Source organism: Pelodiscus sinensis, chromosome 10, assembly GCF_052426305.1.
Source record: "Pelodiscus sinensis isolate ZL-2025 chromosome 10, ASM5242630v1, whole genome shotgun sequence".
NCBI lineage: Eukaryota > Metazoa > Chordata > Testudines > Trionychidae > Pelodiscus > Pelodiscus sinensis.
In genome coordinates, this window is record NC_143061.1 from 15,744,507 (window position 1) to 15,759,771 (window position 15,265).

Sequence of the window (15,265 nt, forward strand, 5' to 3'; positions counted from 1 at the left end):
TTCTCAACTAGTCCCTTACATAAGCCCAAAGGTCCATCTAGCTCAGTATTCTATCTTCCAACAGTGGCCAATGCCAGATGCCCCAGAGGGAGTGAACAGAACAGGTAATCATCATGTGATCCCTCTTCTGTCATTCATTTCCAGCCTCTGACAAATAGAAGCTAGGGACACCATTCCTACCCATCCTAGCTAATAGCCAGGGCTTGACAAGCAGCAGTGAGCCTTCAGCCGTGTGGTTTGGCATGCTGCACATGCACTGATCACGCTGCAGCGCTGTGCCGGGCTAAAATCTACTCACCACGGGCAAGTAGATTCCCTAATTGTCGAGCCCTGCTAATAGCCATTGATGGATTTAACCGCCATGAAATTATCTATTGCTTTTTTGAAACCTGTTAAATTCTTGGTCTTCACAACATCCTCTGGCAAGGCGTTCCACAGGTTGATTGTGCACTACGTGAAGAAAAACATCCTTTTGTTTGTTTTAAACCCCCTACCTTTGAACATTACTTAAGAATTCTTTGACTGCACATTAGAGACATTGGTGCTATTTCGTGGCTTCCTAATCTTGAATGCAGTGAATTCATACTAGTTTCATACTAGTCACCACTGACTTTAAATTGCATCTGGTTTTCACTGGAAGATATTCAGGTTTGTCTAGCTAAGAAAGGGCTAGATTTTTTAACCCTTACTCATAATGCATAATACTTTAGTCCCCAATCCTGTAATGAGATTACCCTTAATAAAGTTAAGCCGGCGTGTAGGTGTTCACAGGATCAAGCCCTCTGAACAAGTTGTTCCATTGATTTCAGTGAAATTGTTTGAGTAAGAGCTTGACCATATAGCCATTCAGACTATGTCTACACTGAAGGGGTTTTTATTTTTGTTTTTTTCCAGAAAAAGATACGCAAATTGTGAACTGCAATTTGTGTATCTTTTTCTGTTTTGTTTTGTTTTTTTCCAGAAGAGGCTTTTCTGACATTTGGCCAATCTACATGGAGCCAAATATCAGAAATATCTCCTCTTTCGGAATATCCCTTATTCCTCATAAAATGAGGAAAACAGAGATGCCGAAAGAACGCTTCCTCCTTTTTGGAAATTGTTTTGAAAAAGCGGAAGCGTTCTTTTGACACGGCAGAGCTTTTCTGTGATACTTCCGGTATCCCAGAAAAGCTCTGTAATGTAGACATAGCCTCAGATCAGTTCAAAAACCTTGAAGAGTACCCTTTAGGTATCTGTCATTCAATGAAGGAAAGGCCAGTGAAATCTGATTCAATCTTATTAGGGTGTACGGTGTTTTTTTCACAAAACTGACTAAATTTCAAACTGTATTTCAGTTTTTAGCTTAATACATTTTCAAAAGAAAATAATGTACCAAGAATTTTATCCATATTTTCATCCAGTTCTAATTTTTGATTCAGCTGGCGCAGTACTCTTAACATAACTCAGGAACACTACAAGACTGCATTAAACTGCTGTCTCCAGATCTAGTTTCTGTTCCTGATCCTTCAAAGTTTTATATTTGAACTTTACAAATGGAATAGTCTCATAGACTTCATTTCCTGCATCAGGCCCATATTATTTTAAGTCCTCAGCAACATACTGAAACACTAGCATATAAATAAGAGAGTGTTTTTTTTTTTTAAGTCCAGGTATTTTAGGTGCTTATTTTTTAAAAAATCCTAAACACTGAATTTCTGATGTATCTGTGGCAGCCTAAAAGTAGAAACCATACTTATGATTAAGAAAAAGTCTAAATGACAAAGATCTTAGGGAGATACACATGGAAAAGGATTGTGAAGAAGCTCTAGCTTCACAAATTCACAGCTGATAGTAACTTAAGACAGATACTATACTATCTGTTACACACAGATGTTTTACATCACTTTGTCTCTGCAGCTTGATATATAATAATGTGACCAATTTTATTTAGGAAGTGCTCCCAGGTATTTCAAACCTTTTTTCTCTCCATACGTACACATCTTTATGTCACTCCATTCTGAGAGAATATATGTAGCACAACAGGGAGCAGACCAAATAATCATATTTTATTTCTCAGTAATCCAAAGACACGCTCAGCCTGGGGAAAAACTAACAAGCGATATCTGACAAGGACTCATTTGAAGACAAATGATGTAGCTACCATTTCCGTTTGTGCATTCACTCTCTCATTCCCCCAGCCTCGTTACCCTCTTGACTTTTAATGATAAATGTAGCAAATAGTTATTTGTGTTTATTGTGCATTTGCAGCTGCAGTAACACTTTAAATTTTGCTATAAAATACTGTAATTTTTGTATATACTTTTTATATAAAATGTTTTTAGTAAATACTTGCTTTGTCTTTTAATTATTAAATTTCATCTTTCAAAGCTGCCTCAACATCTCAGTCTGAAATCTTGACAGACAGATGTGTTACGGCCTGATCCAATTCTCGCTGCAAAGTGGGAGTTTGTTGACTTCAATGCAAGGCCCATAATGCATGTAATTTTGCAGCATCATGACATGAGAAAGTTATTCCCAGATCCCATCTGATGGTGACTGGTTTCTGCCCTGAAGTACTGGACTGAAGAAAATTGAAAATCCTTGTATAGTCAGAGACTTTAAGGTATTGAGAGCTTTTCTGAAGTGTCTCATCACCTTCCTGAATTATGCCCATCATTTTAGCCCTACCTATTGTAAACAGAGAATCTGTTCTAAGTCATATAAACATCTAACCCTTTCTGTTACCAAATTGCAGCAGGGCACTAACTGAACAGATTAGGGGAGATTGTCCCTGGTCCTTGCACAACATGCGGAGAGGTAGAAGGCAGACAGGAGCTCCATTGCAGAAAGGGCAATGACAATTTGTAGCCCAAAATTTGGGGAACCCAGAGTAGTTTGTGAGGGGGACTGGGATATTTCCTTCCTACCCATACTAAGTAGAATAGGACACTATGGGAACAATGTGCATTTGTACTCTGTGCAAGGAAGTCTGAGTAAGGAGTCTTGGAGATGCCATCCTTCAACAGGAATTTTCCCCTAGGTAAGCAGAGTCCACCTGAGCCTAACAGGGCAGTGCATTCCAATACATAATTAAACAGCCTGGGTTGTTTACCATTCACAGTAGTTCAATAATACATGTAATTTTGCATTTTGAGGGTTTACAAACTTATTTTATTTTTATTGCATTGGCTCCAAGAGACCTCAGCCCTACGTGCTAGGCACTATACAAATGTAAAGAGCAGGTCTCTGTCCTAATTTACCACAATATTTGTTTGATTCCAGGTTCAAGTAAATGACACAACTCAAACAGGGCTAATAAGCAAAGTCACAATCCTCCAAGTTTATCCACTGCCTGGATCTCAACATCCATGCAGACCCCTCCTCCCCCCATTAAAGCAAAAAGTATGGGTCTGTCAGAGTGGCTTCTCTTGTAGAATTGGTGCCCAAGAAGGTAAATGACATGCACAAAACATGCCTCAAAATATTTTATTTAATATGTGTTGCTTTTTATTTAAGGGTTATGTGAAAGAGTACATAGGGTCAGCTAACTGACCGTCACTATTTACTTCTCTGGACCCTCACTATATTATTATTTGTAGCATCCAGGTACAAACAATATCAGGGACCCACTGTGATACGTGTTGTACAAACCTGTAAAAAAGCAGTTCCCACCCTCAGATTTCATGCACGCATCTAGGGTTAAAGTAATCTCTAAATATTAAGAATGAAGAGGAGTCCTAATGTGAGGAGCAGATGTTCTTCTAAGGTGAGACTTTTTGCATTTTTTAAGACCTCTGATAACCTGTCACTGTTAGAGAGAGGATACTATACTGATTGGACCAAGGCTCTAATCCAGCATGGCAATTCCTATACTTCAGAAGAGCATACATCTGAAGAATTTGCCGTCTAATTTATACTAGTTTTTTAAATCTGTTATATGAAAGCCTCTAATCATTTTCATTGCTTTTCTCAAGAATTTTTCTACTTCTCTTCTACTCCTCTGAAAATGAAATGACCAAAACTGTATGCCATATCCAGGGTTAAAAATATAAGTTTACATAGTAACACTGTAAAAAGTCTGTATTGTTCACTCTCCTGATTAACGCACTCTGCTATCTCCATTGATTATTGCTGCACAGTGAACTCCCCTGTCTATTTCTAATTTAGAATCTTTGCAGGTATTTCCATTATTCTCTTCTGAAATTCATATGGACAACATAAAATTGTATCAGGAACCTAACACCAATGTTTTCTTAGTGGTTATGGTCAGTGCATTGATTCCTGGCATTAAAGGGTATATAGTGTGCATCTTCTTTTTATGCAACATCTTATTTTTATAAGTTGTTCCTATCACATTTAGCATACTTTATATTCCTTCTCTATGATACACATATCCCATTTCCACTAGGCTGAGGAGTCCCCACATGTACAATATATATAACAGCCTTAGCAACTGTTAGGGAACCATAATTTTCCACATTCTTATATGTGGAGGAAATCACTAATGATTTTATCAGACCACAGTCCACGTCACCTATTTCATATGTGTTTTAGGTTTTGACTAGAACTTTTTCAGATCATATTGTTCTCTTTTTCTATTAAACATTACATACTTATTATTACATTCATTCTATACATACTTGTAATCACAGGGTGATGACAAATCCGATTAACTGCAGATTTACATTTCTGGTGAACTCAGCAAACTGCTGCTCTCTATCTAATATGAGAAACAGAAGAACCAACAAATAAGTATGGCTGGCCATGATTTATTTTTCAGTTTGAACCTGGACCTTTTCGCACTCATGCAATACAAATAAAAATTAATAAAATACACAAAGTCAGGTAAAGACCACCAGCCGTTTGTCAGTGGGCACCTTCAGCAGTGCAAAGTTTGTTGCCTTGTGACTGCAAAGCTTGCTAGAAAGATGCTGTGCATCCTAGCAGTAGTCACAACTTTCTATCTGGGGAGTTAAGGAAAGAAAATATTGGATCAAACTCTGAGGACCTTACTCTGGCAAAACTCTCAGGGTATGTCTACCCTAGCCTCCTAGTTCGAACTAGGGTGGCTAACGTAGGCATTCAAACTTGCAAATTAAGCCTGAGATTTAAATATCATTTTTAAATCCCCTTAGTTTGAACTGACTGCCTGCGGCTACACGCGGCAGTCAGAAGTTAATCCGAACTAAGTCCTTAGTTCGGATTAACTGTTACTCCTCCTGCAATGAGGTGTAACAGTTAATCCGGACTAAGGACTTAGTTGGGATTAACTTCTGACTGCTGTGTGTAGCTGCGGGCAGTCAGTTCGAACTAAGGGGATTTAAAAATGGCACCCGCCCGGGAACATGCAAATGAAGCCCGGGATATTTAAATTCCGGGCTTCATTTGCAAGTTCGAATGCCTACATTAGCCACCCTAGTTCGAACTAGGGGACTAGTGTAGACATACCCTCATTGACTTCGATAAGAAATATAGTAAAATGTTCCATGATTCTTTTAGGCCGTAATTTCATATAATCTCTAGATTTTTATCTGAGAGTGAAAGTAAAAATCAATGTTGATAGAGATGGTTCAGAGAAGAGCTATAAAGATTATTAAAAGATCAGAAAATGTGCCTTAAAGTGATAGACTCAAAGAGCATAGTGTGTTTAGCTTGAAGGGTGAATTGATTACTGTCTGTAAATATCTACATAGAGAACAGCTATTTAATAATGGTCTCTTTAATGTAACTGAGAAAGATATAACATGATGCAGTGGCTGGAAGTTTAACCTAAACAAATTGAGACTGGGAATAAGCCATACATTTTTAACAGTGTGAGTAAGGTTGCCAACTCTCTAATCCAAGGCTGGGCAAGATATGGTCAGCGGGCTAAATCCTGCCCACCTAATAATTTGATTCAGCCTGCTGGCTGCTTACTATTTATGTGCTGCTGCTAGTGCCACCGAATTTCCAGGAGATGGCTCAGGCAGCAGGACCATATTTAAAGGGCTCGTGGCTTCTGGCCCCGCTGCTACCATTTTGCCTAGCTGCTGCCCAGGATTACTGCAGCTATTTAAAAGATTTGCAGTTTCAGCCACTGCTGGGGTAGCGCCATGACCAGGAGCTACGAGCCCTTTTAAATAGAGTCCTGCTGCCTGAGCCACCACCTGGAAATTCTGTGAAACCAGCAGCAAGACATGAATAGCAAGCAGCCAGATGTAATCTGTGGGTCAGATCAAATTGTGGCCCTTGATGCTTGCTAAAATTTGTGGAGTGATCGGTCACCTGGAGAAAATTATTGCCCATCTGGTCTAATCACACAAACCCAAACACCCTTGTCCCTCCTCCTACCCCACCCATTTTTTTCAAATCTCTGTCCCTGCTCAGTTCTCTCTCGTTTTCTTTCCCCTACACTCAATCACTTTCACCAGGATGGGGGAGAGGGTTGAGGTGTGGGAGGGGGTTCTGGGCTGAGCCTGGGGCAGAGGGTTGGAGTGGCATGAGGATTTTTAGGTGCAGGCTCCAGTCAGGTGCCGTGCCTACCTACGGTGACTCCAAATCCCTGTCAGCACATTGGGGCTAAAGCAGCCTCCTTGCCTGCTCTGGCCCCATGCTGCTACCAGGAGTTGCTAGCATATCCTTGTGGCCCCTAGGTGGGGTGTGTAACAACTGGAACAGTTTACTAAGCATCATGACAGATTCTTCATCAAAAACAATTTTTAAATAAGGTAGGATTTTTTAAAAATGTGTACTCTAGGAATGATTTTGAGGAAGTTTTATTGCCTGTGTTATATCTGAGGTCAAACTACATAACTGCAGTGTTCCCTTATGGCCTTGGAATCAATGAATCTATGCAGTACAGGCCTAACCAAACCATAGTCTCCCTCTTAGTAGGAAGGTAAGTGATGGAAGCATTAGTATGACATGACCTATTAATGTAATGTATAAAAGCACTGCAAAGAGGTAAATTTAAATTAGCGGTGCTACAGTATAGCTTCTCTACTTAAATAACTTAATTTCTAAGTCTCTTTGCAGATGTTTACCTCCATGTAAACAACTGTGGAGAGAGGCTAAGGACGTTCTGTTTTTTCATCATTATGTTAAAGTACAATGATTTTGTTTGTTCTTAGCTATTAAACTGTAGCCTTTAAAAGCATATGTCAGAAGCTCCTTTATTGTTCTTAAAAGAGCCTCACGAACTGATAAAATATATAGTACAAATCAAGACATATTCTGCCCTTTCATGTAATCAAATATCTGCCTTTTGGTTTTCTGTCAGTTGTTGCAGACACGTCAGTTTTAAAAGGGAGATTTCTCCCTCCCAGTCTATTTTTCCACTTCCTTCATCTTTCCACAATAAAGCCATAATCATACCATGTTCAGAACTTTCAACTATTCCCATGACAACAAATTGTGATGTAAGAAGCAGGAGTTAGTACTTTATTGGATGAATAGAAATTAGAGAATACAGCATGCAGAAATATTCCATTCTACATGGAAACGCTCTTGCCACCTTAACGCTAGTGCTTGCTGCACAAAAACAGCACAGGTATTTTCAAAGTAAGCATATTGTAAGTAGTATACATTGTTGTGGGGTTTTAATGTTGTTTCTCACACATTGACTTAATTGATAAAACAGCAAAAAATGGTGCTTGAAATAAATAAAATTAAAAATCCATGCAATTTTGAACAGCGATGATGGATTAACCTTTTCCCTTTGCTTGGACCAGCACTAAAAATGTTGCCTCCTGCTGCTGCTGCTGCAGATAAAAGCAAGTAAACAAATATTTGGGATCTAAACCAGCTTGTATCAAAATCAATGGCAAAGCTCTTTACCACTTACTTCACTACATAATTCTCAAAGTATATGCATGAGGCAATGAAATTAATGGAGCTGTACCTGTTTTCACCAAACCTGAATTTGCCCACAATTTCCAAGCGCTCAGAAAATCTGCAGGGGGTCACAGCAAATCAAACTGAAACAAAAATGGATATAAAATTATCTGTGTGTCCTGTTTTCTCAGTCTGTGCTGGATCTAGCCCTCACTAGGAAACCCTTGAGTCATGATTGTGTTCAAGCAACAAAGGCTAGAATTCTGTTAAACCAATGAAATTAGGTATTTATGACCTAGACATGCCATTATTCTTTATGCTGCACTTCCACTAAAAATCAAGAGTTCTAGGGAATGGTTTCAGACCCATGTTCGAGATCCACCTATATTGGTACACCAAACCCTTATGTGGCCTCAGAACAGCCCTGCAAGTAGTTTTTCACGGTTTTTCTCCTCTGTCATTCACAAACCCATTTATTAATTCCCATCCTTCTTGGGTTCTGCTTTATGAAATTAACACACACACAAAGTTTTTGAGTCCGTTCATTCTCCCAACCCTTTCTTACCTGTTGAAAGACTTTCTGAGTTTCATGTTTCTGTGCAGGAGTCTACTCAATCCTAATCAGGCTTGGTTGGGTCCAGACTTGTGTGGCATGCACTTGTACATATCAAGTCCCTAAAACACAGAATTTCGCTGATCAGTGTAGCATATCATAATGTGATGCATAATATCTGAAAAATATTGATTTGTATCTATTCTATTGAATTATAATTGTGTGCAACACTTTTCAGAATTGGGTATGTGCCCATCTTTCATTCCCTTTGTGCCTAAAAAAAATGAGCTGTTTTAACTAGAAGCTATTACATTAAAATGAACAAAGCTAAAAAGAACAGCATTTAGATTGCAAAGTCAAGCACCCAACAATTAGGACATATCAATTCACAGTTGCTTGCCTATGCAATCTTAATTCCCCCCCCCCTTCTGCGTCCATCTTATGCATCTAAAGAGTCAGGATACCTGTGGAAATAATGGTATATGATTATGTATTTTAAAATGACCATGCTACCTACCCTGTAAACAAGGGCTGCATTAAGGTTGCACAACCAATCATAAATTTGATATTTTCTAACTTTTCAGTGCTCGACTTTGCAACCTGAATAATATTTTAACATAATTGGCCGGGGGGGGAGCTTCTTTAGCCTTCTCGTTCCTTGCCTCCACCATGGGTAATGGGGATTCCAATTCTATGTAGTTTCCTTGATAAAAGGGAAATATGGATGGGGGGGGCTACATACTCCATGAGGGGGTTGAGATGTGTGTTTGCGGGGAGGAAGCCTGGCCTATTTCCTTCCCGATGTAGTGCACCCAAGGGTGACATAGGTTAGGAGAGCGGGGAGCCTAGCAGAGATACATCTCTCTCTCCACTTGACCCGTTCCCCCTATACACACATAACTGCTCTGGCAGCTCCCATCTATTTCCAGTACAGTGTCTGTTGCTGAGGTTTTGGCAGCAGCATGCACCCAGCTTTGGAATGTTAATGTATACCGTTATTATTTAGGCAAACGGTCACAATTTTCCTGGGGAACAAAAGAAAGATTGGAAATGGTGATTTTTGGCAGGTTATACCCCAGCTAAAGCTGAACAGAATTTCACGAGACAAAGAAAAGGCACACTCTTCCTGCCAAACATCAAAGGCTTGCTACAAACAATGAAGGAGCAAGAACTTCTCAAAGATGCAAGAGTTCTTTCCATTAATGCAATGTGTTAGGCACCCCTTATTATGTAATGAACACTACCAATTTCCCTATTACAGAGCTGTATCATTTAAATTAGATTGCTTACAAAACAATATGGACAGCAAGGAACAATCCTGCAGTGGCAGAACATGGACTGGATAATCTACATCTTTGCCATCAGGAACTTCTTTCAATTAAGGTATAGCAAGTACCGATGGCAGGAAGTGGAAGCAAGACAAATTTATACTGGAAATAAGGCACACATTTTAAAAAGAGAAGGTAATTAAATCACTGGAACAATTACCTCGTGTACAGATTCCTTATTTGACATTTGAAAATCAAGACTGAATGTTTTTCTAAACAATATGCTGTAATTCTACCACAGCTATTGGATCTGAAGTAGGAATTAATACAGGAAAGTTCTATAGCCTGAAGGAGGTCGGATTAAACATCCCCTTGGCCATAAAATCTATGAATTAGGGTAGCAGGTGTCCAGTTGTGAAATGAAACACCTGGTCAAGAAGGCACCCCAGTGACAGTGCTCACCGGGGCCCATGAAAGGGCTGGCTGGTGGTACAGCAGAGCTGGCAGGTTCCCTACCTGGCTCTGCACAGCTCTCAGGAAGAAGCCAGCATGTCCAACTCCTAGACCCAGCAGCACCTGGGTGGCGGAGGCTTCGCACTGCCCCCCACTCTCAGGCACTGCCCTGAGTACTGGCTGTGGAAGCTGTGCTTGTAGGTGGGGACACTATGCGGAGCCACTTCCCCTCCTCCCCCCCCCCCCCGCCAAGGAGTTGGAGGGATTTGTCACTGCTTCCTGGGAACCACCTGAGGTCAGTGCCACCCAGAGCTCACACCCCGAATCCCCTGCTGGACCCCACTAGGGATATTAAAATCCAATTATTTTGGTAAACGTGTAACCACTGAAACGTGTAGCCGGCTTTTAAGCTTGCTCTTTGCACGTACCGGTTCCTACACCACCCCCACCCCATGCTGCTGCCTCTGATAGAGAGGCAGCCGCGTGAGGGGTGATATGGCTCTGCAGGAGGTGGTACAAATAGAGATCTGGCTTAAAAGCTGGCTTCCCACCCCCATGCTTCTGCTCCCTGAGTGTGTGTGTGGGGGGAGGGGTTCTGATACAGAGGCAACAGCAGAGGTGGGGAGCTTGTGTGTAACCGTCAAGGTTAACTGATGAGTTTGGGCTTATTGGTTAACCGTTTACACTATCACAGCTCCCTTCCCCAATTCAGAACCTCCCCCCCCACACTCAAACTACTGGAGCCCATAACCTGTACCCCTCCTGTACCCCAGTCCTCTGCCCCAGCCCAGAGCCCCCCCCACACTCCTAACCCGTCATCCCCAGCCCATCCCCAAGCCAGAGCCCCCTCTTGCACTCCAAACCCCTCATCCCTGGCCCCATCCCAGAGCCCACAGCCCCATCCAGACCCCTCCCCACTCCCATGTCCCAACTCCCTGCCCCAGCCTAGTGAAAATGACTGAGGAAGCAATGGAGGGAGGAGAATGGAGTGAGCAGGGCTGGAACCTCAGCAGGGGAGCCAACAGACACACCAGGCCCCTGGACAAGGTGCGAGGAAGCTCCATGCTCCCAGAATGGGTGAGGCTTTATGCAGAAGGGGCTGGTGGTACCCTGACCACAGTACCCCCTCCCCTTCCACTGCTGCCCCTACAACCCCAGGCAGCCATAGGAGCTGCCAGAGCACACTGCACGGTGCTCTGGCAGCGATGTAAAGCGCCCGGGGTACCATGCACTGCTGCTGCTGAAATAGCAGAAGCAAGAGCCCTGGGCCCCTCTGAATAACTCAGCGCCAGTGCAATTGCCCCTTTTGCCCTGCTCCCCACCTATGGGCCTGGGCCGTGGAGAAGGGCACAGGCGGAGTGGGGTCTCAGGAAAGGGTGGGGTGAGGTAGGGGGCAGGGCAAGGGTGTTCAACTTACTGCCATTAGAAATTTGTCATCCCTAATTAGAAAGTGATAGAAATGTAGCCATGTTAGTCTGGGGTAGCTGAAGCTAAATGCAGGACAATGTAGCACTTTAAAGACTAACAAGATGGTTTATTAGATGATGAGCTTTCGTGGGCCAGACCCACTTCCTCAGATCAAATAGTGGAAGAAAATAGTCACAACCATATACTAGAAAGGTAGATGAATAGACAGGCTGATCGATGCAAGGAAAGATATTTCTTCAAACTAACCACAACAGATTTGTAGTCGCTTCTGGGGTAAAATTCAGCCATTGTTGAATAGCTGAAAAGGAAATTATGCTACAGTCAGGACTGAACAATACTGACTCCAACTGAACATGCAAAAACAATTTAGATAGGTAAAACATACCTAAGCAAACTAGAATATAGCCAGGATGCCATAACACCTCCATTATTACAGAAGAGTTCTGTGGAATCTTAAGTGAATTACAGTGGTCAGGACTCTGGTATTGTGTGTCATCAGAAAAGAGTCAGGGAAAATATTTCATTCAATGCATGTATAAAGCAACTACAGTAGAAACTCAATGTTATGAACACAAGTCTTATAAACAGATCAGTTATATGAATCATTTTTCCTAACTGAAAAAAATCACACAACAAAATTAGGCTGATGAACAAAAACTCGACCTTCCTTCATATTCTTATGTCTTCAATGCACTGGAAATGGCTTTGTATTGTTTTATAGGACAAGAAGTGATGCAATTAGGCATCATACCTCCAGTGATTTTGAGATGTTCAATTTTATGAATTCCTCATCCCCAATTAGTTTGTAAAAAACTGTCTACTGTCTGTTAAAAAGTCCAACATTTTATGAACTAAGGTAATTTTCCAAGCACTATGCACTACACCATTCCCACCCTCAGAAACACTTATATTCTTACAATTCAGGACATCATAGACAGCATGTATTCACAGGAGAAACGCTGTTGAGTTCAAATGACTTTAGAGATTTTTCTGGATGGGTTTAAAGGAGGAGATGATGAAGAGGACCTTTTCCATGCCTGCACAGAAACAAGAAACAATTGCAATCACCCTTACCACCTCAGGGTAATGAGGCTGAGGCAGGGCCATGTCATGCTCATCCTATCCCCACACTATGGCCAGTAGAAGTGTAGATAGGGGAGAACACTGAACTCCTTGAAGGCATGTAGCATTGTGAACAATCCCACTATGCACCTGTAAGTTTTGGGAGTCAATTTGCCAACCCAAAACTCCTTGTGCATGTCTTTTGGTTAGTGCTTGTCAAATACACTATGCTTGTATTTAGGAGTACCCCACAGTTTGTGGAGCACTGGGTTAGATTCTATATAACAGTTCTACTGTACCCATAGGGCAGAGAGAACAGTGACAGTAACACTTTAATCAGTGTCAATATAAGTAAATCATTTCTGAAGGTAATTACTGTAGCTGCAGTGAAATATACCCTCACTATGCACTGTATTCCTAGATCAACCTGCTAAGAACCAAATGCAAAACAAAGACGACAAAGGTTAAATGGACACAAGTCAGATATCAGAGATGGTAATACGCAAAAACCTGGTGAAGCACATTTTAACCTACCTTGGCACTCACTAATTCAAAGTAGACATTCTTCTACAAAAGAATTTCAGAAACCAACTACAGAGTGAGACTGCAGAACTGGCCTTCATATGCAAATTTGACATTTATCTCTCATGGCTTGAACAAAGACATGAACTGGATGGGCCGTTATTCTCAACACCCAAATGACATCAAAAGCTAAGTATGGGACACTTACACCCATTCAATTAGCCTCATTAGGACCTGCACTGCAATTGACAGGTCCCCCCCTTATTTTTCTGTTTTAAATTAGGAAGTTTCCCCCTTTTTTTCTCCACTCATCTGAGGAAGTGGGTTTTGCCCACCAAAGCTCATGATACCTTATTTATATATATATTTGTTAGTCTTTAAGGTACTACAGGACTACTCTTTTTTTTAAAAAAACCACATAACGAAGACTACAGTTGCAAAATCCTTTCATTACTCCTTTCAGCAGTATTATTATAACATTTCTAGGTGCCCCATACCTTCCATCTCTAGAGAGTCCAGGCTTTACACACTTAATAAACAAACTACACACAGGGACCATTTAAACCACCAATAAAGCGCAGTTACCTATAGGTCAAAATGTAGCAGCTGTTCAAGAGAGCATAGCTTCCCTTCACAACCATTGATATCAGGAATTGAAGAATATATCTTATCCAGTTGAAAACTTGAGGGGAATGTAAATATCCCCAAAATGTACTTGTTAAACTGAAATGTATCTAGGACACCCTTCTGGTGAAAAGTGCTGTTACCTTGGTTAGAAATCCTTTCCTAAAGATGATTTGCAATTAAACTTTAAAAAGATAGTGAACCAGATTCTCAGTGGGTTTAAATTAAGGTTGATCCACTGACCCATGGAGCTGCACCAGTTTACATCAACTGAGGAAATGGCCAACAGGGTTTGTTTAGTTAACATGAACCTCAGGTTTTGTGTTCATTATTCCCAATATGAATTATTTGGTGATATATTGACACCAAGGGTCAGTTATTAATTTGCAGCATGTTCACTTGGAATTTCATGGTAGCAGATCACCCTACTCTGAGGCCCACACATAGTTCATTCTAAGGCTATGTCTACATTGCATTCCTCTTGCACAAAAGCCTATGCAAATGAAGCACAGATTAGCATAGTGTTGCGCTTCATTTGCATAATTAATTAGGGGCCATTTATGCACCAGAGGGTTTTGCACAAAAAAGGCACCGTCTACACAGCTCCTTTTTGTGCAAAAACCCCATTTTGCACAAGAGCCATTCTTCCTGAAAAAATGAGGAGCCTAACTAATAGCAATAAAGAACTTGTGACACACATTTGAGAAGTTTGGACACACACAGGCCATGTCTACACTAGGAAACTATTTCAAAATAACTAAATTCTGCATAACAACTCCCAATTTTACAAAACTGAAATAGTGTGTCCCTACGAAGGGGAATCCTCAAAATTAATCTGAGGCAGGCTCTGTTAATGTCAACGCGCTACCTCAATTGAAAGCCCCAGGAAGCAATGGGAAGTAATTAGTTCAAATTACTCTAGGGTGTGGTTATTTCGAAATAGCGGCACTGGAGCATCCACACTAATGCTACTTCAAAATAACTATTTCAAAAATAGCATTATTCCCTGAGAAAAGCAGAAGTACAGATTTCAAAATAAGTTGTCCTTTATTTTGAAACTAGCTAGAGTTACCCAGCGTTGTTGGGACAGTTGATATAACTGAGATGAGAAGCGGGAGGGGGAAAGGAGCCGCAGGCCTGCCGCCAGCGCCCGAGCCCGCCCTCCACTTCCTTGTCCCTCCACCGGCCTTAGTGAGTGACTATCCCTGCTGCTTCCCCCAGGAAGCCACTTCTCCCCTCACTGCCAAGCTCCATGCAGCCCCGGGGAGAGGCGTCAGTCTCTCATCTCTTCCCTCCCACAGTCCCTTAAAACCTTCTCCTGGATGGCAGGTTATCCCTCTGCCAGCCTTAGTGAGCGACTGTCCCCTCCGCTTCCCCCGGGAAGCCGCTTCTCCCTGCACTATCAAGCTCCGTGCAGCCCTGGGAAGAGGCGTCCGTCTCTCATCTCTTCCCTCCCACAGTACCTTAAAACCTTCTCCTGGATAAAATGTTATCCCATGCAAAGTTTGGTTGCAGTAGCTCTTATAGTGTCCAAGTTATTAGCACACAAACGTACAAACATTCT

The 15,265-nt window shown here is 41.5% G+C and overlaps 1 long non-coding RNA gene across 1 annotated transcript in view; it reads right to left on the minus strand.

The window, feature by feature from the left end:
- The window catches only part of LOC142830795 (uncharacterized), a 63,732-nt gene extending 55,735 nt beyond the window's left edge, over window positions 1–7,997 (minus strand). Inside the window, exons 1-2 of the long non-coding RNA XR_012906299.2 lie at window positions 7,859–7,997; window positions 4,620–4,699 (exon numbers count right to left, since the gene is read on the minus strand). This is a non-coding gene — a long non-coding RNA (uncharacterized LOC142830795). The remainder of the gene's footprint in view (window positions 1–4,619; window positions 4,700–7,858) is intronic.
- Window positions 7,998–15,265: the final 7,268 nt, after the last annotated feature.